Genomic DNA, 26,611 nt, shown 5'->3' on the forward strand with positions numbered 1-26,611 from the left:
TAAATAAATCCATATATATATATATATATATATATATATATATATATATATATATATATATATAGGGAGAGAGAGAGGGGGTAGATTTGTCCATATCTTTTACTATCTGCATTATCTATTTCTCTATTTCGTATGTTTATTATCTCTATATCTATCTCGATATATCTATCTATCTATCTATCTATCTATCTATCTATACATCTCTCTTACTCTTTCTTTCTACCTTTCTTTTTGAGTTCTAATCTACTTATCTATGTATCTATCTATATTTTATGGGACCGTTACCTACCCATTAATGGACTTTTCCGAATAAGATATTAATCAAGAACCAAGCAATCTCGTGGGAGTCAGATCCTTTACCGAGATCCGACTGACAAGTAAGCTTCGCTTACGTCACCACTTTTCTCTGTAGTTTTGTTCTTTTTCAATATATCATTAAAACCTTCCGACATGTCTTTCGCGGTCTCAATTCTGGGTCCACATCACTATCTTGATATTTTTAATGGAAATTGCTCCAGACAAGGCATGAAGCTAATTGATGTAAAGAACTCAAATAATTACTTCAAGCTAAAATAAAAAAAAAAACTAGCTAGCAATAAATGTGAGATGGATATATTCCAACCCAGAAAACATCACTTCTTCCTCCTTTATCCGAAATATCGCTCATGGGATGTAAGGGATTAAGGACAAAATAGGAGAAATGAGAGTTGTTCTTTTTTGTACATGGAGGTCACCACTTATCAAGGCCCGAAGGTCACTCAGGGATAAGGGTCATTGCGTGTACAGTAATCAATGAGATAGTATTGTAGTAATCATTAGTATTGGATGTTTTGATAGAGTATCTTACTTAAGGGGGCAGTTTGCCAGGAGTTTGTTTATGTTGGACTTGAAGACGTCCAAGTTGTAGTCAAGTGGGAAACAGGCAAGCGGCAGTGAGTTCCACTGGCGTGCAGTTCTAAGAAAGAAGCTTTGCTCACGGAATCTACGTTTGGATTTGGGCACAGATAAAGAGTGGGGAAAATTATTGACAGTAGTTTCTGCCAGACGGGTGTTTCTCGTGAAAGATTGGCGAGGGGGACGAGGGATTGGAACTCAGACGAGCACCTGCCATGGAAATAACGATAAAACAAAGACATGCTCGCAACGTCTCTTCTGTGGGGAGGGGTTGCAGGGAAGAGAAAAGGGCATCCCCCATTAAACCACGAAGTCTATTTTGTACTCTGTCAAGTCAAGGCAGGATGTACTGTTTTTAGCAGCTCCTGCCCAGATGTGGCAACAGTACTTCATCCTTGGGCGTACTTGGCTTTTATACAGATAGAGAATTGCATTAGTAGTGAGATATCTTCTGGAGCGGTAGAATTATGTGGTTGCCGAAAGAAACCACCCAAGGTCCACTTTCGATTCTTGTGAGATATTCATCTCTTTCTATCAATATCGACATGTTCAGATCAATCTATCTATCTAGCTAGCACTCTACAGCGTGACTCAAAAGTGCTACCTGTGTAATTGAATCGGCAATGAATTTTACAATGTTTTACGCAATCGAACCATCTTCAGTAAAAAATATACTAAGGATACACTGCACTATATACATTTACTTTTCCCCTTGAGTTTAAGCCATAGATGTCAAACGAGAGTTTTTTTTTATCGCCGTTCAATGAGAAGCAGAATTTTAGAGATGCGACGTTCAAAGTTGTTAATTTTGTCATTTGACACACTCCTGTCTTGGCGCCGGTTTTATTTGGGCTCTGATGGCTCATCTTTTCCTTGTTAGGAATAACCTGGTGGATCGATTTGATAGAATCTGGAATAATCTCGCATAAAAAAGATGTGTACATGTATGGATTAATTAGTGTGACCGAGAGTGTACAGTAGTCAATCGGACAATATAGTAATCGTTAGTAATGGAAATTCGCTAAATTTGTAAACTTAAGCGGAACGGCTCATCAAGAACTTGTTTACGTTAGACTTGAAGACAACCATATTGTGGTCAGCTGGAAAGCAGTAAAACGGAAGACAGTTCCACAGGCGTGCAGTTCTGAGAAAGAAGCTTTGTTCATGGAATCTACGTTTAGGTTTAGGCACAGATAAAGAGTGGGGGAAATTATTGATAGAGTTTTCAGGTAGATGAGTGTTTCTTGTGAAAATTTGGCGAGGGGGGCATAGATTGAAGCTCAGTCGAGCACGTGCCATGAAGATAACGATACATCAGAGACAAATTCGCAACATCTCTTCTGTGAGAAAGAGGTTGCAGGGAAGAGAAAATGGCATCCCCTACTAGGCTACGAAGTCTATTTCGAACTCTATCAAGGCAGAACAAGTCCTTTCTAGCAGCCCCTGCCCAGATGTGGCAACAGAGCTCCATCATTGGACGTACCTGGCTCTTATATAGATAGAGAATTGCATCAACAGTGAGATATCTATTGGATCGACAGCGGGCTTGGCAACGGATTTGATGCATGTGTTCCATTTCAGATCAAGAGTAAATCATTAATAACGTGGCAAAAATAAAAAAATAGATTACCATCTGTATTTCCCTGATGCGAACCATTATATGTGTTTAAAATCAGATCTTTTAAAATAAATGTTTATTTAAAAAAAGACAATCTGGTCTTTGAGCCGTTATATATATTTAGTTTTAAAAAATACAGTGCTTTATACTAGTATTACTAGATATGTTTTATTTTATCTTTTCAAAATGTATCGAAACAGATTTATTTAAACGGCCTACCTACCATCGAGTTCGAACCAACAACACTGAATTTAATAATCCAGCCGCGATAGTGGCAACCAGTAGGCTGCGAGCGGTATATATAAATACGGCTTTTAATATAAATCTCAACCGTTTAATCTACAATTATATAAATATAACTTTATCTGTGTGTGTTCGTTCCTTATAGACTCCGAAACAGATGAACCGATTTTCTTTAAAATTTACAGAACCTTAGTGTATAAGTCTGGGAGTGATCTTAGTTAAGTTTTCTTTCAGAATACACTCGATAATTACTGATAATCGATAATCGAAACCGTTATTTTGATTTATTTATCATCGGTAAAGCATGTTTTCCATATCATTGCTTAGCAACAATGATAGAACAATGGGCCGTGCAAATTCTACTGTGGGTTAGTTGATAGCGTATTTTTTTTATTTTGTTTTTTAGTTTTTTTTTTCTTTTTTGTATGACGTAATTTGTAGGTTCAAACCACGCACGTAAATTTCATAATGTTTTTTCTTTCGTTAACTGGAAAAAAAGTTTATATAAAATAATTTTACAAATGAAACTATTGGTTCTCTAGAGTGCTATGTAGAATAACATATATTTTGGACTCAGTTACTGCACGGAGGCATGTGAAGCTCCCTTCCGAGTGATTTCACGGATTTCAATGGCCATAAAAATATAGGAGAGTGAAATATTCGTTGATCATCATTCAATCTCGAGCAAGGTCGGGTGTCCCTGCTAGTAATTTATAAACAGAGAAGGAATGCAGTTCCTTCTCTCTTTATAAACGTTTATAACGTTGATAGGGATACTAACTAAATACACATATTGCAGCCTTCGCAACAACTAGAAAATTCACAAATATAAACCATTGTATAGCAGTAAAACATAAGCAGGGGGTCTTAGCTTAAACTGTGAAATATATATATATATATATATATATATATATATATATATATTTATATATATATATATATTTATATCAACTTGCTTTATCGAATTCACAATAGTCCTAATGTTATTTCAGGGATCATCATTTGGCTACCATGAAACACTGTTTCGGGGATTTAAAAATTAGATAGTATATTAAATCATGGCTCCCCAGTAGTGTTGATCAAACACCACCTCATTTAATCACAACGACAAAATAATGTTCCGAATATTGCATCTAGTTTCTTGCTCCAAATTAATTTCGCTAATCAATTCATGCTATCAAAAAGTGTCTTCCTGACCTCTTACACTCGTCCTTGTCTCCAAATTCAAAATAGATAGTTATTTAAATGCTCCCATCTTTAGATTATGTGACACAAGGGGCTAGAAAGTCTGTGTTTGTTTACAATATTACGTCAGCTGATATTTGGGTTTGACAATCTTAAAAGTAGTCTTCTTTTATGGATAAAAAGAGAAGAATTTTAGATTTTTATTGGGGAATATTTTACGTTACATCGGCCAACGTTACTTCTGCGTAACGTAAAATATTCCCGTAACGTAAAATTATTTCATCTGTAAGAGAAGAAAGACTATTTTCAAGATCGGATTTTCTTCGATTTTCGATACTTATCGAATGAATGTCTGTACAAAACATATCTAAGCACACTGCCAGACATATAAATTAAATTTGTGTGAAATTTGCAAAAGATAGGCTCAGCCGTTTCGGAACCTATAAGGAAGGAACTCACACACACAAAGTGACTTTTATATAATAGTAGAGATAGAGATTATAATCCAATCTATGATTTTAAAAGTATTAAAAGATATGGTTTGGTATCATTTGTTAGAATCGAAACAAGAAGGTTTAGCGTTTACCAGCGTCTTCAGCCTCTGAGCTACTGACATATTGATCTAGACAGTTAAAAATTAAGCGACTTTGAGCTATGGCTGTTCAAAAAGGAAGCTACCGAGAGAGAAGACTTGGCACTCACGGATAAATTGTTATTTTTTGCAAGGGGACCACGAGTATGCTGACATACAACACGTAAATATCTTTATTTTAATAATTTAGACCCTTACTTTGGTAATTGAGCACTCTGGGTAATTTTTCTATCAATAAATTGCAAACATTATACATACACTGAGGAATAAAGATGCGTAATCATTGCTGAAAATCAATTAAATGACACCGGCAATATTCCAAGCACAAGACATCATCAATGATAGTAATTTTGCTAGACCATAAAAACGAAATGATTTGCTGGCCTGTTCTCGGTTGTTTCGTGAACTACAGTCCATTAGCTGACAAGTGTATTACACCAAATTAGAAGACAAGCTATTTATTAGGAGGAAAACTTCACCGGTAGAAAGCATATACTTCAATAAATTTGCTTTTTTATGTGCGTATGTTGATATTCATATTAAAAAAAAAAAATTCTATTTATTTAATACAACTTTGTTATATATGGGTCGTGGAATTGCATTCATCTGTAAAATATTTAGTTAATTAGCATATTCTCTTAAACATTCATTTTAATTAATTCCCTATTAGTTTTTTTCGGTTTACTGATGGGGTGACCGTCTTTAGTTTACTATTACGTGTAATTATATTCATGCAGATATTCTACATGGTTTATACTTGCGAAATATTTGCGTAAAAAAGGTTATAGTAAACAAAAGACATCTTTCTTTATATATTTATGTATGCGTATATATATTTGTTTTAAAAAATTACCTACCAAACTCCTCTGTCAGTTTTGGTCTACAGATAGGAAAGTTAATACATAAGGTATTCAGCCTCATGGAAAAATTATATTCAGGTTTCAGCCGGGGAAAATCGGTGCGGAAGTGTGACAATTAAAGAAATGGAATTTGCCAGGTGAAGATCGAATAACATTATGAATATGTGTGCTAACGTAATAGCTATTGATTCATGTTTTAATTTTTAGCCTTGCAGCAAGCAATATATTTAAGCGTATTTTATGACCGGGCAATGCCAGGCGGCCTGCTAATTTATATATTAGTCCTAGCGCGAAAGAGCAGGACACAAATTTAAAAAAATAATAATAATAATAATAATAATAATAATAATAATAATAATAATAATAATAATAATAATAATAATAATAATAATAATAACAAAAACTTTCGCTGGCGAGGACTACTATTGAGCGTAACCAGTTATACAGTCCTTTTGAAATTTTCATCTCTATTTTTCTCGTTATCTACTAAATATTTTTAATAAAACCTATATGAAATATGTCTGTTATTAAATTGTAAAGCTTTTCTATTCTCAAAGAAGTGTTTAAAAATTAAATCTAAAAAATTTATTCTAAAGTTTTTGCTAAAAAATTCAGATTTTCTCATTATTCAGACATGTATGACAAAGAGGGAGTTGCAAAACACAATTGTGGTGTGAGGAGAAATACAAACTGAGAATATTCAGACCTGTAATAATACAAAGAGGGGGTTGCAAAAATGAGTTGTGGTGTGAGGAGAAATACATACTAAAATAGAGATTAGGAGAGTTTTTATAAATACATGCAAAGCCACATTAATTTTTTTATCCAAATTAATAAATTAAATAAAATATAATCTTAAAAAGATACGATGCAAGTTAGAAAAGCATTTCATCCAAGGCATGAAAATTGTTAAACAAAATGTTTTTACTATAGGCTTTAAAAATAAAGGTATCAAATTCAATTTAAAATTTATTTATCTTCAAAGTGCACTTTTATACATTTTACAAAGTACGGTATTAAATGTTTATGCCTTACTTTGTAAAATTTATAAAAGTACACTTTCAATATAAATAAATTTCAAATTGAATCTTGTACCTACATTTTTAAAGCCTATAGTAAAAACATTTTGTTTAACAATTTTCATGCCCTGCCTGAAATGCGTTTCTAATATATATATATATATATATATATATATATATATATATATATATATATATATATATATATATGTATATATATATATAAATGGAAAGAAAATTAAAACTGTAAGTTGAAATTTACAATCAAAATTTAGTGTTCGACTGAATACTCCAAAAACAATTTACAAAGTCCTTATTCCTTTTTTATTAGGTTGCGATTAAACTATTGGTATTTATATTAGATTGAAGTTTACTATTACGTATATCAGGTAAACACTACATCCTTTTTATGTCATTACGTATATATATATATATATATATATATATATATATATATATATATATATGTATGTATGTATGTATGTATATATAGACTAAAGAAGCTTTGAATAAAAAAAATGCAAAAATAAAAATAAAGAATGCAGTTTAAATTCCCCGAAAGAAAAAAAAAAATAACTTTAACCTATCGCAGACTAAGCACCTACATAATCAGACTTCTAAAAAGTTTATAATGACAAAAGAGAATTCATTTATATAAGGATGGAAAAAAAGCCTTAACTAAAATTGTTAAAAAGAAATAGACTTAGCATTTGCATAAGCCAGTTTCGCAAAAGTCTTTAATTTTAAAACAGAATTTAACTACATAAGGATGAAAAGAGCAAACCTTAATTAAATTTTGTAAATAGAAAACGGGGATCATCAGCTTCTTACCATGTAGCTGTTTCGCAGATTTAAATATATATATATGATACTTTTTATATAGATGCAACATTTCCGCGATAGGACTGGGATTAGAGCTTGGTAGACAGTGCGTGATTTTCTCTCGTTACTAAAGCCAACACTGTTGAGATGACTTTACCTAGTTGATTGATGTGGTTGTGCGCAGTTCTTGGCCATTCACCCACCCAGGTTTTGCCTTCTCTTTTTGAAAATGTATTAGTTTATTGCTAATCATCTGAGGCGCTGCTACCTGAGAATTGCGATAGGGTTGTTCAGGCATTTTTTGCAGCCAAGAGTGCTCCTTTTCAAGGCGTTGGCAGGGTTTATTATTTGGAAGTTCTTTTCGTGACCTGTTCAAAAGAGAGAGACTTGTGGTTAATGCGCTGGCACTTGTGTGGTGACAATATTATATTCATGGTCGTGTCGATGCTTTTTAATTATCAATCATCTTATTCATTATATATATATATATATATATATATAAATATATATATATATATATATATATATATAACGACATTATTTTTGCACCAACCTAATATTACCGTCACTCTCTCTCTCTCTCTCTCTCTCTCTCTCTCTCTCTCTCTCGTCTCGACAACACTTAAAATGTCTTTCGCTGTCACATGTCCATCTAACCTGATTCGCGTTTTCTTTCTTTCGACCGCACGCTGGTTACAACCGGCACATCCTCGCCTTCACTTTACAAGTCAGTCTCTTTCAGCGTTTCTCCTTGACCACGTGGTGTCCTTTTTTCCGTTTCTCTTTTTGTACCAGCTCGCGCATACTTCTTAATTTGCATAAACGTTTAAATGTTGCTCCTGCTGCTAATACAATTGCTTTCATCCATTCTTCACTGCTGCTGATATTTTCATATGCGCTTTGTTACATTATCACAATCTGTTGAAACCAAATTAACATTAAACGATTTAAAAGGAATTATCTAAATTGAGCCACTACAAATACAGAGGGGCATACGTAAAAGTAGCCCGATATCTCTAATCATTTGCTAACGAATCTTTTTTTTTTTTCAGATTAAGTGGCCCACTTAAATATAGCTCGATATTTCTTCTTTCTCTAACCATTTTTTTTTTCAGATTAAGCGGCCGACTTAAAATTAGTCCGATCTCTCTAATCTTTCTCTTACCGACCAACTGACACCACAAAACAAAATGCAGTTCTTTTTCCAACAAGCTGCCGCTACATGCTATACGTCTCACAGATCACTGACACAAGTCACATAACATGTTTACGGAAGAGAGAACAATGAGCAACGGGTTATGGCCCCCACCTTCCTCGGACTCGTCATCATGTGATTTTTATCTTTGGGGGACTTTAAAACAAAAAAAGTTTATGCAAATAATCCTCACAATCTAGACAAACCAAAGGAAAACATTACCAACGCTATCAGGAGAATCACCAGAGAAGATCTACAGGATGTATCTGCAAATCTTGTTAAACGTGCCCAGAAATGCATAGATGTCAACGGAGAGCACTTCCAGAATCTTTTATAATACTACGTATACTTTAAACAATAATACAGAAAATTTAAACGATAAAAGGATAGTCCACCCCTCTGGGCTACCTTTAGGTGGGCCACCCTGTATAATAAGAAAAAATATACATATCTAACAAGAAACATTTCGTCATTTAATGTACCCTATTTTCGTTCGATTCCATTTGCTGCAGAACTGTTAAAGTCTTGTCAGGAAAGCATAAAGCATAAATAAATAAACCTCTACTTAATTAGCATAATATGAAATACAATTTCTAAAATAGGTAATGTTAGTAAAGAAATGAATCTCACAAGTAAATTTTACTGCCACTCCCCCCACACACACGCGCGCAAAATATAAAAAATAAATAATTTTATTCTATTTGCTGCTGAGTCACAATTTCCAGTCTAAACGGTTTTTAAGAGATGTAGAACACCTGCAATTTGACAAAGAGAACTTTCCTCTAAATATAATATGGAACTCTGTTGCACACAGTAGATCAGCTTGTATAAGTTAGACTTTTTTTTACATGGGTAACCAAATATCCAGACCCGTAGGCCACTCGAGGATAAGGATTAATATGTGTACGATAGTTATTGGGACAATTTTTAGTAGTGGAAAATTAGTATAATTAGATTAATTATGGGCATGACTCATCAAAAATTTGTTTATGTTGGACTTGAAGACGACCATATTGTAGTCATTGGCAAAGCAGGCAAACGAAACAGAGATTCACAAGCATGCAATTCTAGGAAAAAAAACTTTCTTTGTGTGTGAAAGATTGGCAAAGTGTAGAACATAGATTGGAGCTCAGACGATCACTTGTCATGAAAATAACGATAGAGCAGAGAAAGACTGACAACATTTCTTCTGTGGAAAAGAGGTTGCAGAGAAGGGAAAAGAGCATCACTTACTAGATTATGAAGTCGGTTTTGAACTCTGTCAAGGCAGGATATGTATTTGAGCATCTCTTGCCCAGATATGACAACAGTACTCAATCCTTGGACGTACTTGGCTCTTATACAGGTGGAGGATTACATCGGCATTAAAATATCTACTGGAGCGGTAGAATGATCCAACCAGTTTTTATGATGACAACGAATTTGCTGTATGTGTCCCATTCTAGATCAGGTCAGATCAAAAAAGCTTGTCTAAACATGAAGTGTCCTCAAGATGAGAGCCATTGATTTCAATTGCAGCCAGATGAGGGTCAGATGGAGGTCAGATAGGGGTCAGTGCGTTAATTATGGAAATAGATAAGCTTGGTTTTAGATGTAATAAAATTAACCAGTCACCTGTTTCTCCATTGCAGTACATGCTCAAGATCAGAGCAGAGAAAGAGTCAAAAAGATCTTGGTCGTTTCCGCTCTTTGAAGTGTTGTCATAGATGGTAGTGTTGTCTGCATAAATATCTATGAATTATCTAAGGATGTGATTTGGGAGATCGTTGATGAAGATCAGGAGGAGAGTGGGGCCTAGCATAGAACCCTAAGGGACTCCAGCATTAACACTAGTTTTTACCCATCAACAACTACTCTTATAAACCTATCAGAGAGAAATAGTTTAATAATGTAGAAGACATGCCGTAGATACATATCTTGTGTATTAGGTTTAGAAGAAAGTTCTTACAGAATTTTTATTTTTATTTCAAATGATGTATTTTCAAATAAGTTTTCGTGATAATATATTTAAAGAGCGTTTTTTCGCTCTATCTGATCGTTTAAATTACAACCGTTTTAAAACAATTATGCCTTCTTTTCAGAGCGGTGAATACAAGAGGGGAAAAAGCATATTCGTACAATTGTCTTTATTTCAATTCAAGCTAGGATTAAAGCTGCTGAAACAACTCGCAATATCAACAAAGCCATAGCACAATTGTGCTTTCAGAAATTCCGTGGCGGTGGTGAGTCTTGGAGATGATGAGCGCAGTGGTCGGCAATCAGATGTTGATAATGATCAATTAAGAGCTTTAGTCGAAGCCAATCCACGCACAACTGTTCGAGAACTTGCTTCTGAATTAGACTAACGTATACGGCGATTTCCAACTACTTGAGAGAGATTGGAAAGACAAAAAAGAATTGATAAATGGGTGCCTTATAAATTGAACGACAACCAAAAGAAACGCCGTTATGAAGTGTCATCTTGCTCTCTTTCACGCAACAAGAACGACCCGTTTCTCGACTAGGCTCTGACTTGCGATGAAAAGATTATAGATAGATAGATAGATAGATAGATAGATGGATACGCACATGCATACTAAATACATAGAGAGAGGAGCTGATAAAGATTATGTCTCTGGGTCCCGTTTTATATACGTACACTGTTATTTATTCATTATCAATATGTCACTGTATACCCCTCTCTTTCCCCCTGTCTATCTATCTATCTATCTATCTATCTATCTATCTATCTATGTTCACTATCTGTTTCCCATTCTATTCTAGTTTGCTTTCGTCTGTTTCTATTTTTTTATTGCGGCATGCATGCACGTTTATTCGGAGGGGGGCGTGTCTTCCCGCTTTCCAGTGGCTGCCGGCGTGCATTTCTGCCGTCATGACCGCATCCTCTTCTACCAATCCAATTGCCCTGTTGTGTGCGCACCAACGTAGATCCATATGGAAAGTGGATGCATTTTCCAGTGCATCTCAAGCGATGCAGTTTTTTCTTTTTTTCGTCATCGACGGAATCTGCATCGTGTAATGGTCCACAGCTGCCGGTTACGTAATGAAAACATCGTAAGAAATGATGTAAAGGAAAAATAAACGATGAAAGCATTTAGCACGCATCAGTGCATGACCTATCTACTGGGTCACCCCAATACAACAAAACAGGCAGACCATCACGCACTTAGTTGCAGGTGAGGCTGTTTGCAATGAGCTTATATATATATATATATATATATATATATATATATATATATATATATATATATATATATATATATATAAGGGGGAGGTGTACATATATATATGTGTGTGTTTATATGTATATATATATATGTTTATATGTATATATATATGCATGTATATGCATATATATACATGTGTATGTGTATATATGTATATATATAAATATATGTATGTGCATGTATATATATATATATATATATATATATATATATATATATATATATAAAATGAAAATTACAATTGAATTTACCAAAATGATCCAAGATGGTAAAATTAAAGTAAATTATAAATATTAAAGAATTAATATTTATAAAATTATCTCAGCCAGATATAAAAGCTCGATAATACCAAATAGGAAATAGAGCTTATAATATGAGCAAACAGTTAATGAAATATGTTAAAACACACTTTGAAATGAGTTAAAAACATATTTAATCTGAAAAGGAAACACTAGATAAATGGATAGTCCTTAATCCGGGGAGTTTCGAAGAAATACTCTCCTTCTCATCAGAGGGTAGGAATTAGCAAAATGCGGGATCGGATTTTGCATGCAGAAGTATTTGATGAAACAAAAAAATAAGTCAAAGATCTTACTAGAAAACAAAATAAGTTAAGCAGAGGGAATATGGTAAAGAAAAAGGTGATTACACATTAATGGATAGTCTGGTGGAAGATAAAAAAATCCAGTGACGGTAAAATCCAAATGTAAAACTTCAAGAAAGTTACAAGAATTTCCATTTGTACAAGTAAAATCCAAGGAAATCCCGTAATTGGAAAAAGATGGTCCATAATAATCGAAAGGCAGAAATCCATGGAATAATTCACAAAAATGTGAGACAGGAGGGAATAAAGTATAGATAGATAATTCTTTATTTAGAGCCTGTTACATATTTAAAGACGTACAAGGTTTTCATTGATAATGATTGGCCATTTACTATTTAAAGGGCCGTTATCAATCTATTCAAATCTCTCGATTTTTTTTTCATTCCTTGAATCGCTGATGATTTAGAATGAAATTTCATCGACCGTTTAAATAATACATGGTCAACTTACCTCAATGAAATTGTGGGACATATTTGAAGTATGTAACATGTAGTTTAACAATTTAATCTGTATTTTAGATCTCACATTAGAGATAGAAGAGTTGCCTGGTAAAGTTAGATATATATATATATGAATATAGATACAAAATATGTATAATATTTATGAAATAAGGTTACAGTCTTCGCCGTTTAACTCTCGTAGAAAATTGTTAGGCTAAAATGCATTTAGCCTGACGATTTCCTATGGAGATGAGATGAAGAAGACTTTATGCCGCTTGATTAGCGTATATATTTTTATAACTTGCCGAACCAAGAGAGAAAAAACTTGCTTACACAGACCTTATATATATATATATATATATATATATATATATATATATATATATATATATATATATATATATATACACTAATGAGCAAAAATAATGGCCCAAGAGTGAAAGAAGGAAGAAATCGATTTTTCAATATTTTTCCATTAATTTTTGTTAATTTTAACTGAAAATTTCTATTTTGAAGATCATTATTATTATAGCATATAATAATAATAAGTGGAAAATTTAATCCTAAAAATGGTAGGACCGCATCTTGGCGAGGAGATAAAAAAAAACAATTTCAAGGATTAAGGCAGTCCAAAATGACTTACAATCAGATTTTTGATATTTTAAGAAAAGAAAATGCGAAAATATCTCTTTATGCAGTGAAGCGAATTAGTCAGAGAGCATTCCCATTGAAGGGTGAACACAGGCTTTAATTAACTGTTTTGAAGGATCGAAAGAAAACTTATGTTGACCATAGTAAAAAAAATTAAAAACAAGAGCTGGAAATTCTCTTTCTTGGTATACAATATCTAGACGAATAAAAGAAATGGGATTTCCCCCTCAAAGGGTATGCAAAGAAGCCATTTTTATGTAAGACCATCAATTATAGAAAGAGATTATTCTCGTGTTATGGCAAGAAAGATACAAACTGGTTCAGGGATGTTTTCCGGTTAGATGGAATCAAGATTTTGTTTTGTTAGTGATGCTTTCGATGCTCCTGAACGATGTAATTGAAGAACTGGAGCATGATTTTCGCCAAGTTGCATAAAAACGACAGTTAAACACGGGAATGGATGGATAATGGTATGAGGAACTTTTACTGCAGCAGGAGTTGGGGAACTTATTAGATGTGAGAAGTCAATGCAACGGAATACATTTGAATATTAGAAACAGTATCCAGAAGCTGGTGTTATGTAATGGATGGCTGGGACCATCCGATACATAACTGTGAAAATAAAAAAAAAACTTCTTTAAAAAAAAATATATATATATAAAGATTTGAAAGTTGGGCATCGAAATCGATTGTCCACCAGTGGAAGCGGCAAAAATAATTACGTCGTAAACAGAGAAATCGGACGACAATGTTTTTGTTTACAAAAGTGAAGGTTTGTGGGGAGACGCATTTTTGGCTGAAACGTGACATTCCTTGCACTGCAATGTAAGATCGGAATATCATATGAAGCTGGAACAAGGTGGTAACGCACGTGTATAAACAAATTCAATAGTCGGTCAGCTGAAGAGAAATGGGTTATCGAGTCTCTAGGTCAGATGCAGCAATGCATTTGTCAACAAAACTGAAAACGTGACCGGGAAATGCGTGATCCATTATCGATAACAGAGTTGATCGACCAGGGGAATGGAATAATACCGAGCAAAAACTCATGCCAATATAAGGACGTGATTTTTGGAGTCCAGCAGAAGAAAGGAGCGGAGAAGGAGTTGGTCTGAGGACCACAGAAGACGTGCGTTGTCGAGGGCATAACGTCTTCCCCCCTCTCCATCACTGAATGACAGAGAAGTAAGCCGCACCGTTAAACTGTGAACTGTTAAAAATCTTTATGTACAGAATGAGAAAAATATTTCTAACACAAAATATATTTTATACAAAAAGCCAGCGTGTCTTACGTCTTAATTGGGGTGCTGAGTTACGTCTGATTTTTGTGTGCATGTTAATTTTGTTTCAGCCGGCAACGTTGTTATGACAAGCGGTTGACAGCTGACGGCAATTAAGAGAAAAAAATGCACGGTCAAGGGGGAAATAACTCTGGCTGTCTTCGCAGTTGCCATGACAACCAAAGTCCTAAACAAACTAGACGATCAGTAAAATTCGGCTGCTAGGTTTTGTTGCAGCAGGGAACTTACTAACTACGACCGTTCCCAACATGGGGTCCTTGCGCAACGTAACACTGGGAATATACTAGAACATTATTTTTCAACAGGATAATGCCCCTGCACACACTGCTAAACTCACAAAAAATGTTTTTCTGATAATTCAATTGATATGATATTTTGGCCAGGTTCAAGCCCCGATTTAAACCCAATCGAGAATATTTGGTCCATAATATTTCATGCATTGGCCGGAAGAACTTTTGAGAACAATTACAAACTGTAGGAAGTTGTGCAAAGCGAATGGAATAGCATCTCCTCTTCACAATGTTCCACTTTGGTTGAGAGCATGTCTAAAAGGATTGATCACATAAATAAATCAAAATGGAATGCGATTCCATCATAAGCATTTATTAAAGTAAATGTCTTGCTCTGTGTTATTAGTCTCCTTTAAGTTTCCTTATTGTTATTTTAGTGCAATAAAATGTATAAAATTTGTTTGGCCCATTTTTTTTCTCACGCGTGTATATATCTTATTTATAATATTCCGAATTGTATTATGTTTATATAATAGAGAATTCCGTAATCGTTCATATACCAATAAATTTTAAGTCTGTATAAGGTGACTTAATTTGTAAGATCCAAAATTACCAGTTTATGTAATCGAGCATTCATATATTGTTTTCACAAAATCAAGACAACAAAGGTTGACAAACTGAAAGCGGACAAAAACTTCTGAAGGAAGAAATGTAAGTATATCTTCTATCGCATAGTTTTCCTTGAAAGGGAAATGGATTCCATATTGTTCATTAAAAAAGTGTTTTTTTCTCAACGTCTGAAAGGGAGGCTATTTTGTGAAGATTTTCAAACGATATAAAGTTTAAAATTGCCCGAATGGTCGCAAAACATTTGTAACGAACAATGAAAATACACTATTTGTTGCTATCAATCCAACCTTTGTTATCTTGATTTTGTGAAAACAATATATATATACATATATATATATATATATATATATGTATATATACATATATATGCATATATATACATATACATATATATACATATATATACATGCATATATATACATATATATGCATATATATACATATATATACATACATGTATATACATATATATAGAGAGAGAGAGACAGAGAGAGAGAGAGGGGATATGAGAATTGCAATATAATTAGGTGATAGCGGCATCCGTTTCTATATTATATATATATGTGTGTGTGTGTGTGTGTGTGTGTGTGTGTGTGTGTGTGTGTGTGTGTGTGTGTGGCTGTGGGTGTGTGTGTGTGTGTGTGAATGTGTGTGTGTGTGTGAATGTGTGTGTGTCTGTGTGTGGTTTTTGTTGTTGACTTTTTAAAACGATATTAAGGTTAAAGTCTTCGCCTCGGAGATCCGGTGTTTTTCTTAGAAAGTCGCCCATTTTTTATTTGGACGAATTTTTTATTTATTTATGTATTTATTATTTTAATATATATATATATATATATATATATATATATGTGTGTGTGTGTGTGTGTGTGTATGTATATATATATATATATAAAGAGAGAGACACACACACAGAGAGGGAGATGGATGGGAACTGCAATTTAATTAGGTAATAGCAGCATGCGTTTCTATAGTCTTTAGTTTTATCAACACGTTTAGGGTTAGGGTTAGGGTTAGGGTTAGGGTTACTTAATATCGAAATACAATACAGATTTGGGTTCGATTCATTACACACAAGCTGCGATTTGATCTTTACTTCGCTGGAGGACAAGTGTGATGGCGTGTGTTATATATTTCCCAACGGATGGAAGTGATTGAAAGAAGTGCAACTGGATGTGAACTCTCCATTAAACAATATCACACTAAGCATCAATATCATTTTCCCTATGTTTTCTTTTCGAGATACACAGATGTTCGGATATTCCATTAAAGTTCTTCCTTAACCTCTCAAACACCGAGTTTGTAAAGTAGTTGGTAATATCATTTTCCTCTCGTCGGTTGACCATTTAAATAAGTTATAGTATATTTTTTTGTGTTCTTCTTGTCTTACTGGACTGCAGAACAAGAATTAATCTAGTCTGGTTGAGTATCCAGTTTTGTGCTGTTAGTTGAGGTTACGTCACTTGAAGAAGGTGGACTATTCCTCATGAAAACTAGTATGGGTTCAAATACTGAGGGGATTTATTTGGGTCGTGAATACTATGTGATTTGGAATATTTAGTCAGGGTTTACTTATAGAAAAAAGAATCCTCATTGCTGTAGATGGTCGTGTCATCAGCATAGATGTCAACGAATGATTTAAGTATGTGTTTAGGGAGATCATTGATGTAGATCAGGAAGAGAGTTGGGCCCAGGATGGACCCTTGAGGGACTCCAGCATTAATACTGCAGGCCTCTGATTTTTGTCCATCAACCACTACTCTTATGAGCCTATCAGAAAGAAATGATTTAATGATAGAGAGAATATTTCCAGTTATACCGTAGCTGGAAATCTTGTGAAGTAGACCCTTATGCCATACCTTGTCGAAGGCCTTTGATAGGTCAAGAACAATTGCCATGGAAAGGAAGCCTTTGTCAAGAGATTCACTAATCCTATGAGATATAATCGTTAGCACATCTGCGGTAGATCTTGCAGAACTGAAACCATATTGCGTGTAACTAAGAAGGTTATTTCTGTTTAGGTGGTCGACTATTTCTCTATTTAATATGGATTCCAGCAACTTACTCATGACAGACAGGAGACTATTGGTCTGTACTGAGAGGGAGATGACTTATCACCTGAGTTCTTAAATACAGGGCATACTGATGAGGTTTTCCAGAGTATTGGAAAGCACTTCTCCTTAAGGCAACGTTTAAACAGTTTCGTAAGTATGGGAGAAAGTTCTGGTTGAAGCTTTTTCAACACTATAATTGGGGTGCCGTCAGGGCCAGTTGCTTTACTGGAGTCAAGGTTCTTGATTAGCTTGGCGACCTCATGCACAGATATTTGTATGTTACCTAGCGTGTTCTGTGTTATAGGAGGAAATATGGGGAGTTGATGGCCTTCGTCGCATAGGGTAGAATAAGCTGCAAAGTTCTTGGCAAATAGTTTGGCCTTGTCTGAAGCTGAGGAGATGACCTCTGGCCCGTTGATAATGGTTGGGATAGAATGCACACTTCTGTTCAGGATCCTATTTATTATTTGCCAAAACTGGTGGGAACCAAGCCGCTGGTCAGCTACTTTGGATTTAACAGACTGGGCATATAGCTATCTTGCATTTTTTATTACTCTTTTACAGTAGTTGTTGGCGTTCCTGAAAGCAGCTTTAGTCTCAGTGCATCTATTACGTTGGTAGTTATGGAAAAAGTGATTTCTGTGCGCGATGGCAGCAGCACATTCTAGGGAGAACCATGGCTGGCTGTTAGGTTTTTGTTGGAATTTTTTAGATGGTATGAATCGGTCTATGCCTACAATTAGCCATTCGGTCAGGTCTGATACTATAGAGGACACATCCTTTTTAAACATGGAATGTAGATGTAGATCAGATATAAATGTACGGAAGCTATCTCAATCAGCCATTGAGTATCGGTATACAGTACGGTGGAGGGGTACGTCTGGGGACTTATTACATTTCATTTTTATCTTAACTGATACGACATAGTGGTCCGAGGATCCTAGAGGAGAAAGAACGGAACATGAACATAGCTCAGGGTAAGTTGAGAGAAAAAGGTCTAGGAGGCTTGCATAGTGAGCTGTAGTATCGGGCACACGGGTGGGTTCGCGAACAATCTGAGTGAGGTCATAGGCAATGGCAAAATCATGACAGAACCTCCCCTCATCGTCCGTCTTATTTGAGTGGGTCAACCATTCCACATTATGGACGTTGAAGTCACTACGGATGTGGATGTTAGCAGAGGGGTGTGCAGACAGGATGTGGTCTATTTTCTCCGATATGCTCTTAAAGATAGTAACTCCGCTGTTGTGGGGCCGATAGAGGGCAAATATAAATGCAGTGGTGTAAGCAAATGCAACCCGGAAGCACATATAAGGTAAATTAGGATCTTTTCTAGAGATATCCCTGCCACATGGGAAGCCATCTTTAATGTAGGCACATATTCCATGCCCATGGCGATCTTGGGGGTCAGATTTAGATGTTAAGTTAGAGTATCTGTTAATTATGAACGCAGGAAGTGGTCGGCCCTATTCCAGTTTCGCTAAGAAAGAATATGTCCGGTGTCGTCTCCTGTAATTGGGTTTCAACCTCTGGAAGGTTGGAACGTAGACCCCCTGATGTTGGAGAAGGAGAGATGGTAGTAGGGGTCTATATTGGAAGGTAGGGTTCTAGGTTTATTCGAGTTTTTTTTCTGGAATTGTTTCATGTTGATGTTTTGGGATTTGTGAAACAGGTCGGCATACTTGGTTAGAGCAGTACAGAGAGGGAAAGTAAGAGAGAAAAAAGACAGGAATTTACGAAAAGGTAAAGCCGTAACAATTACCCACTAGTATGGCATCGAGAGGTCCCACCAGAGACTACTGCATGGTCCAGAATCCATTCACCAAATGGCAATACAGCAGTCCCAGTACTTTGCGCCTGCTGATAGGACAGCCTCCTTAGTGGTTAATCCAAGGTTCGGGTCCCTGACTATCAGGCGGATAACGTCAGCCCAGACAAAACGTTTACCTCCTGCACCCTTACAAGTGAAATGGCCACAAGGATAGACATAGAGACAGAAAATTTTCCGACATCTCAGAGTACTGTTTACCAAGTACTACCGACCTTTAAAGCAGCTTTTTCTTCACCCTTTGTCAGAAAAATCACTCATTTGCATGAGGACTGAGGGACAAAAAAGGAGAAGCGAGAGTTACTGAAGCTGCCGATAGCACATCAACTGTATTATCTACTCTCCATTAAAAAAGGGGGGTATAAGGGACTTATTAATATCTACTTAGTATAAGTCCGGGACTCAATTATCAATTCAGGATGCTTTTGAAGATAATCTCCCCTCCCATATTAATAGGTGGATGTTTTGGCATTATATATCTCGAGTTTGAAATCTTCGAGCTTTAGCTTATAATTAAAATCCAATAATAAAAGTAAAAACACTTGATAAACATAATTATTAGTATTATTTGGATTCTTCGGGCTGGTGTTCTCATCTTCAGTTTCATTTTCTCAACATTTCGGCCGGTTACGGTGTATCGTGAAATAATCAGCAATAAACTAATTTTTTTTTTAAAGAACGAAAGGTAAAGTCTGGGAATGCGGACTTCATAGAACTGACCAGAGCCATATCTCGGATCGAAAGAGAATCATCCACTTTTAATAATGGCTTATACGCTATCAGTCTGGATTTAGGTATGAATTTAACCTCGGAGGGCATAAAGAATACAATAGATTATTGGGTTGGCTAAGAGGTACGTTGGTTTTTTTTAAGGTGGAGGAATATAAACATCAAATTTAGAAACATAACCGATTTTATGCAATTTATTTTCAATGCTCGATTTTGAAAAAACTTGTCCGCAATTTGTTTGATTGTCAAACGGTAATCTTGTTCAACTACGGCTTTCACTGGTCACTGTTTTATTGAAATCGCTCGAGACAAGGCTTGACGACATTTAATGTAAGAAACAAAGCATAAACTACCATTCATGGTCAAAAGTGATTTATCTGGTTATCCAGCGGCGATCTTGTTCAAATGCAGCTTTCATTCGATCATCTCACTCATCTTTAGTCAATCGTATTTCGCTGCAAAATTTCATTTTCGAAATCGAACAACCCATTTCTGGCATATACGTCTATAACAGTATTCTCCCTATAAACATGGCATATCTTTATACCAGTTTCTGTAGTTTCTTCCCCTCCCTTTCTGTAGTAAAAGAAATGCACCAAGTGTCAATAGTACACTGCCTAATCTCATATTTCAAGGCCAGAAATACAAACAAAAACGTAAAAAACTACTCTGCACGGAAACTTATTACTAGGACTATGACAACGGAGTATTCTTTTCGTTGTTTTGACTCTCGAGTATATATCCGAACCAGTTAGACGCAGTTAATCAGCCGAGAACCACATCACTCTATATAAAAGCACATGAGATATCAAGGGATACACACTCGAGAGTCAAAACAATGAAAATAATATGCTGTTGTTATAGCCCTAATTATTACATACTAACGTCAACATACACGATACATCCAATGAAAGCTTTGAAGAATAGGAATATAAATCGATCGTTATTTTTCTGGAAAGATAACATTCAAAATACGGACGAACTTTTTTTCACTAACCGAATACATAAAACAAATCGTAAAACAACAAAATCGACATTACAGGTTATATACTAAACTTTTTTCGCGTTTTCCTGGAGGTATATACATTTATTAATACTCGCTCAAGCGATGCTGCTCAAAATACTACGTGGGCAGAATTTATTGTTTTTAATTTAAGAAAAATATCAGCAACAGCCCATACAATAGAAATAACTATTTGAACTCTCGCATGGGCGTTTAATTTCTTTAGAAAGTCGCGTTTTCAAAAATTGCTTGGAACCCTACGAAGGAATGTTTTTCTCGTAAGAAATATAACTAGCGCATTTAGTGTTGTGTTATCTGTGACGTCTTATATTATTTGTACTAGAAGTTGTAGCATAGCATCTGTCATCTGTGTAATGATAACAGTATATCACTCTTTTTTGTTTTAATATTTTGTTTAATTCTTTTTTTATTCCTTTTAAAACGCTACATTATGTTATACGTCTTTCCTCGACATAACGTAAGAGAAGGGATTCTCCGAAACACGTCTGTCTCGCCTCGCTAACAGTAGGAAAGACAGCTTTTATTCATTTATTTTTTTTTTTTTTTTTTTAACTGTAAAAAAATAAAGGGTTGAAGGTCGATGCTTAAAAGGTGCAGGTAGCAATCGGGAATGCAAAAAAGAAATCCTCCTTAAGCGACCCGCCCAACGGGGTCTGGTGTGGTTTGAGTTGTCCCCCGTTGCAAATTGGCTGTTTGGAGAAATGGAAAACTAGATGGCTCTGTGTGGTTTGAGTTGTCCCCCTTTGCAAATTGGTTGTTTGGAGAAATGGAAAACTAGATGGCTCTGGTCGATAGTCAATTTGCATAAGTGGAGAAATGGGCAGCATATAAACGGTACTTTTTTTTTTTTTTAAAGCAGAGGGAAGAGCGCAGAGAGTGAAACAACGGTTGGAAGAAGTGACGGCGAATTCTTTTTGTGACGGTGAATTATTTTTGGACGTTAAAGAGCTCGACCTTTTGGAAGGAGCAGCTGTGTCTTATATATTTTTTTTAATTTCTTTTTTTCTACTTCACTACAAGCTATTTCGGCGGGAACTATGGAAGCAAAGAGGATCAGCAGTGAAATGCTTAAGACGTTCTCTGGAGAGGGACATGTTATAACTTGGCTGACCAAGGTTAAACTTGTCGCTAAGTTGCGGGACATCGCGGATGTAGCCAGCTTGATACCGCTGTATCTTGATGGTGATGCTCTGGCCCTGTATCTGGAGATGCGGGAGGAAGATCGACTGTCTGTTGACGCCATTGAGGAAAAGTTGAAGGAAGCATTTACCGAAGGACCGTTTGTGGCATATGGCAAACTAAGCCGTGTGGTGTCGACCGGAGAGCCTGTCGATGTTTACGCCAACAATATCAGGAGGTTGACGGGACTAGCAGAATTCAACGGAGGAGGCCGTTGACAGATGGTTAAGATGGCCTTTATCAATGGCTTCCCGGACCATATTTCTATAGCTCTGCAGCAACTGCCCGGTGTAAATACTATGGAGGTGGTGGAGTTGATTACACAGGCTAGGGTGCTGGCCAGGAAAAAAGAGAGTGAGCAGGGAATCGTAGCTGTCGCTCAACGAAGCAAACTGCAGCAGGACATTGTGAAGGACGAAAAGCAGAGAGGACTGTGGAAGAGACCCAGGTTCTCTGGCAGATGCTACCGATGCCAAGGCCCCCATATGGCGAGGGAGTGCAGGGAGCCAAAGCCAGAAATCACGTGTTACCGCTGTGGGAAAGTTGGTCACATCAGCAGATTCTGTCCCCAGGGAAACGAACAGGGGGAAGCCACTGCGCCGGTGGCTACCCCACTTATTCGATGAAGGCGCTTCAGGGTATGGCACCACAAGTAGAGGTGACCCTAAATTGACGAAATGCAAAAGCCCTTGTCGACACGGGCTATACTTCAATAATTGTCACCAAAGACATGGTTGACACATGCAATGGAACCAGCAGCATTACGGCAGTTGACGGCAGAGAGGTGAAGTGCAATGGCACAAGTATCGTTCGGTTGATGGTACGTGGGATGTCACTAACAATTCAGGCGATTGTTATTAACAAAATTGTCACGGGTATCGATGTGGTGCTAGGGATGGACGCAATTGCTCGACTAGGGGGCGTTTCGGTATATAGGAACTCCGTGAGATTTGGAGGACATCAAGGGGCTGCAGGTGTACAATTCGAAAAAGGTGTCACAGGAACGGCCGGGTTAGACAAAAGTTGCACGATAAAGGACAAATATTTCTCTGCACACTTTGATGGTGAGAAATGGACAGTCAAGTGGGCTTGGAAGGGAGAACCTCCCATACTGAACAACAGAGTGGAATGCTACGAGCATACGTTGCGAGGAGGCACAAGAGTTGAATTTGAGAAGGAGGTGGACCGATGGATCTCAGAGAGGATTTTAAGGCCATGGACGGAGAAGGTGGAAGGTGTGCTGCCGTTAATGGCGGTTGTTCAGCCTACAAAACAAAAAGTTCGGCCAGTACTGGACTTCAGGGAGCTGAACGTACACGTTGCGTGTCACACGGGAGGCGATGTGATGGACGTGTGCGGAGAGACCATGCGAGAGTAGAGGCAGATTCAGAAGGCTGCGACGATTGTGGATTTAAAATCTGCATACCTACAGATCCACATTTCACAGGAATTCTGGAAATACCAGCTGGTCAGATACAAGGGCCGAACGTACTGCCTGACTAGGTTGGGTTTTGGCCTGAATTCTGCACCAAAAATCATGGCAGCGATCCTCAAAACTGTGCTAAGCAAGGAGGACACAGTCAGAAAAGCCACCAGTTCCTACATTGATGATATTTTGGTGGATGAGACGGTAACAACTGCGGAGGACGTAGTAAAACACCTCAACAGCTTTGGGCTAATTGCAAAACGCCCGGAATCGTTGGAGGGAGGAGCTGTGTTAGGGCTCCAACTAAGAAAGGACCAGATAGGACGGTTAGTGTTCCAGAGGGGAAATGAGATCCCGGAGGTGTCGGAAAAATTGAGCAGGCGAGAACTCTTCTCAATATGCGGAAGACTGGTGGGCCATTACCCTATTGCAGGATGGCTACGGACTGCATGTAGTTATATCAAAAGGCTAGCTAGTGGAGCGAAGTGGGAGGATGGAGTTGATAAAGAGACTGTGGACATTATGAGAGAGATTATTGAAGAGGTGAAGAGGGGGGATCCAGTGAGAGGTGTTTGGCATGCACCCAACAGTGCAAAAGGTGTTGAGTGGTGTGATGCAAGCTGTATAGCAGTGGGGGTAACCTTGGAGATAGGTGGCGTTACTGCAGAAGATGCTGCTTGGTTGCGGAAGAAGGACGACGTGGCTCACATAAATGTGGCGGAACTGGATGCGATTATGAAGGTCATCAACTTAGCCTTGAAATGGGGGCTACAGAATGTTGAGGTGAGGACCGACTCAGCCACTGTGTTCTCTTGGATCCAGTCCGAAGCTACAGGAGAAAGGAGGGTGAAGACGAAAGGCGCTGCCGAGATGCTAGTAAAGCGTCGATTGATGATGTTAAGGGAGCTGATTAGGGAATTTGATCTTCAACTTAGGGTCACTATTGTTCCTTCAGCGAAGAACAGAGCAGATGTGATGACGAGGGTGCAGAAGACCTGGCTAAAGGCGCCGAATGAGGCGGCTGTTGCAATATGTTGTTTGAATGAAGACACTCTGAAGGATTTGCATGACATGCACCATTTTGGAGTGGATAGAACCTTGTTCTTGGCCAGGAAGGTGGACCCCAGAATCACAAAGGAGGCCGTTAGGACAGTGGTTGATAGATGCAGCCGGTGTCAATCAATCGACCCTGCGTCGAGTAGACACGAAGCTGGTGAGGTTCAGGTGGCAGAGAACTGGAGCAGGTTGGCGATAGACGTAACGCACTATCGACAGAGGCTGTATCTGTCAATGGTCGACTGTGGACCAGGAAGTGTAGCCATTTGGAGGGAAATCAAGGCGGAAAATGCAGGTGAAATTGCAAAGGTCTTGGAAGAGGTGTTTTTGGAGAGAGGTCCAGTGACGGAAGTGCTAATGAACAATGGAACTGCCTTTCGCTCAGCTGCCATGGAGAATGTGTTGGATAAGTGGGGAGTGCGGCGCTATTTCAGGGCTGCATATAGACCAGGCGGAAACAGAATTGTGGAGCGGCATCACAGGACCATTAAGGCTATAGCTAAAAGGGGCCAGATTTCGCCGCCAGAAGCTGTCTTCTGGTATAATATGGCTCCAAAGTCAGGGCAAAAAGTGGAGTCAGTGCTGCAGAGGGCAGTCTTCAAGTACGAGTGGCAGCATCCCCGAACTGCACAGGTACCCGCAGAGGAAGGTGAGAAGCGAGCGACTGTGCGAGTGGGAGAGGAGGTGTGGATCAAACCGCCTGATGCTCGCTGTACCACACGCTGGGGGAGGGGAATTGTGACAAGTGTCCAGTCCCCGAACAATGTATCTATCGACGGCATCCCTCGACACATCCTTGATGTGCGACCGGTAGTAGTGTCATCAGAGGAAGACAGCGACGTCGAGCCAAGTAGCGACGTTCACGAAGAGGCTCCGCGGAGATCGCAGCGAGAGAGACGGCCGCCATGTTGGTCGAGCGACTACGTAATGCGTTGACATGTGATGATCGTGTAGATCAAGAGGGCGTGTGGTTTGAGTTGTCCCCCTTTGCAAATTGGCTGTTTGGAGAAATGGAAAACTAGATGGCTCTGGTTGATAGTCAATTTGTATAAGTGGAGAAATGGGCAGCATATAAACGGTACTTTTTTTTAAGCAGGGGGAAGAGCGCAGAGAGTGAAACGACGGTTGGAAGAAGTGACGGCGAATTATTTTTGGACGTTGAAGAGCTCGACCTTTTGGAAGGAACAGCTGTGTCTTATATATTTTTTTTAATTTCTTTTTTTCCTACTTCACTACACAACACAATCTAAACTTCCCGATTAGACTTAACGGTCTGGTCTCTATGGTAACACAGAACAGACTGAAAGCTGGTAGAGAGAGAGACCAACCCTGAATATATAGGTTGTACTCACCTCCCACCCCTCCTACTCAATCCTGACTATAAATATCCGAAGTAAACAGACATTCAAGTTGGTCACAATATCCCCCGTCGCTGAGCCTTCCAGATGTAGGTAACATTCATCCAACTCAATTTTTTTCCCCCACATAACATACTTCATTATAGTACGTCATTTCCGGAAAAAGTACTTCTTGTTTGCTATACTACTTTACATGTCGTTTTATATTTTGACTTAATGGCGCGTTATATAAACATCGTCGTAAAATTATGATGATGAATTGATTTCCACGTGCTCAACAGCTATTGCTAAAAATACTACGTGAGCAGAATATGTTGTTTTTTATAAGAAAAAATAGTGCATACAACATAAACAACTGTTTGTGCAGTGCATTCAAGGTGAACAACTATTTGGGTTCCCGCAGGTACCATATTCGTTTTTATTTCTTAAAGTAAAATGTGCCCCCCACC

Source organism: Euprymna scolopes, chromosome 26 (genome assembly GCF_053919585.1).
Source record: "Euprymna scolopes isolate OS-2025 chromosome 26, ASM5391958v1, whole genome shotgun sequence".
NCBI classification, from domain to species: Eukaryota; Metazoa; Mollusca; class Cephalopoda; order Sepiida; family Sepiolidae; genus Euprymna; species Euprymna scolopes.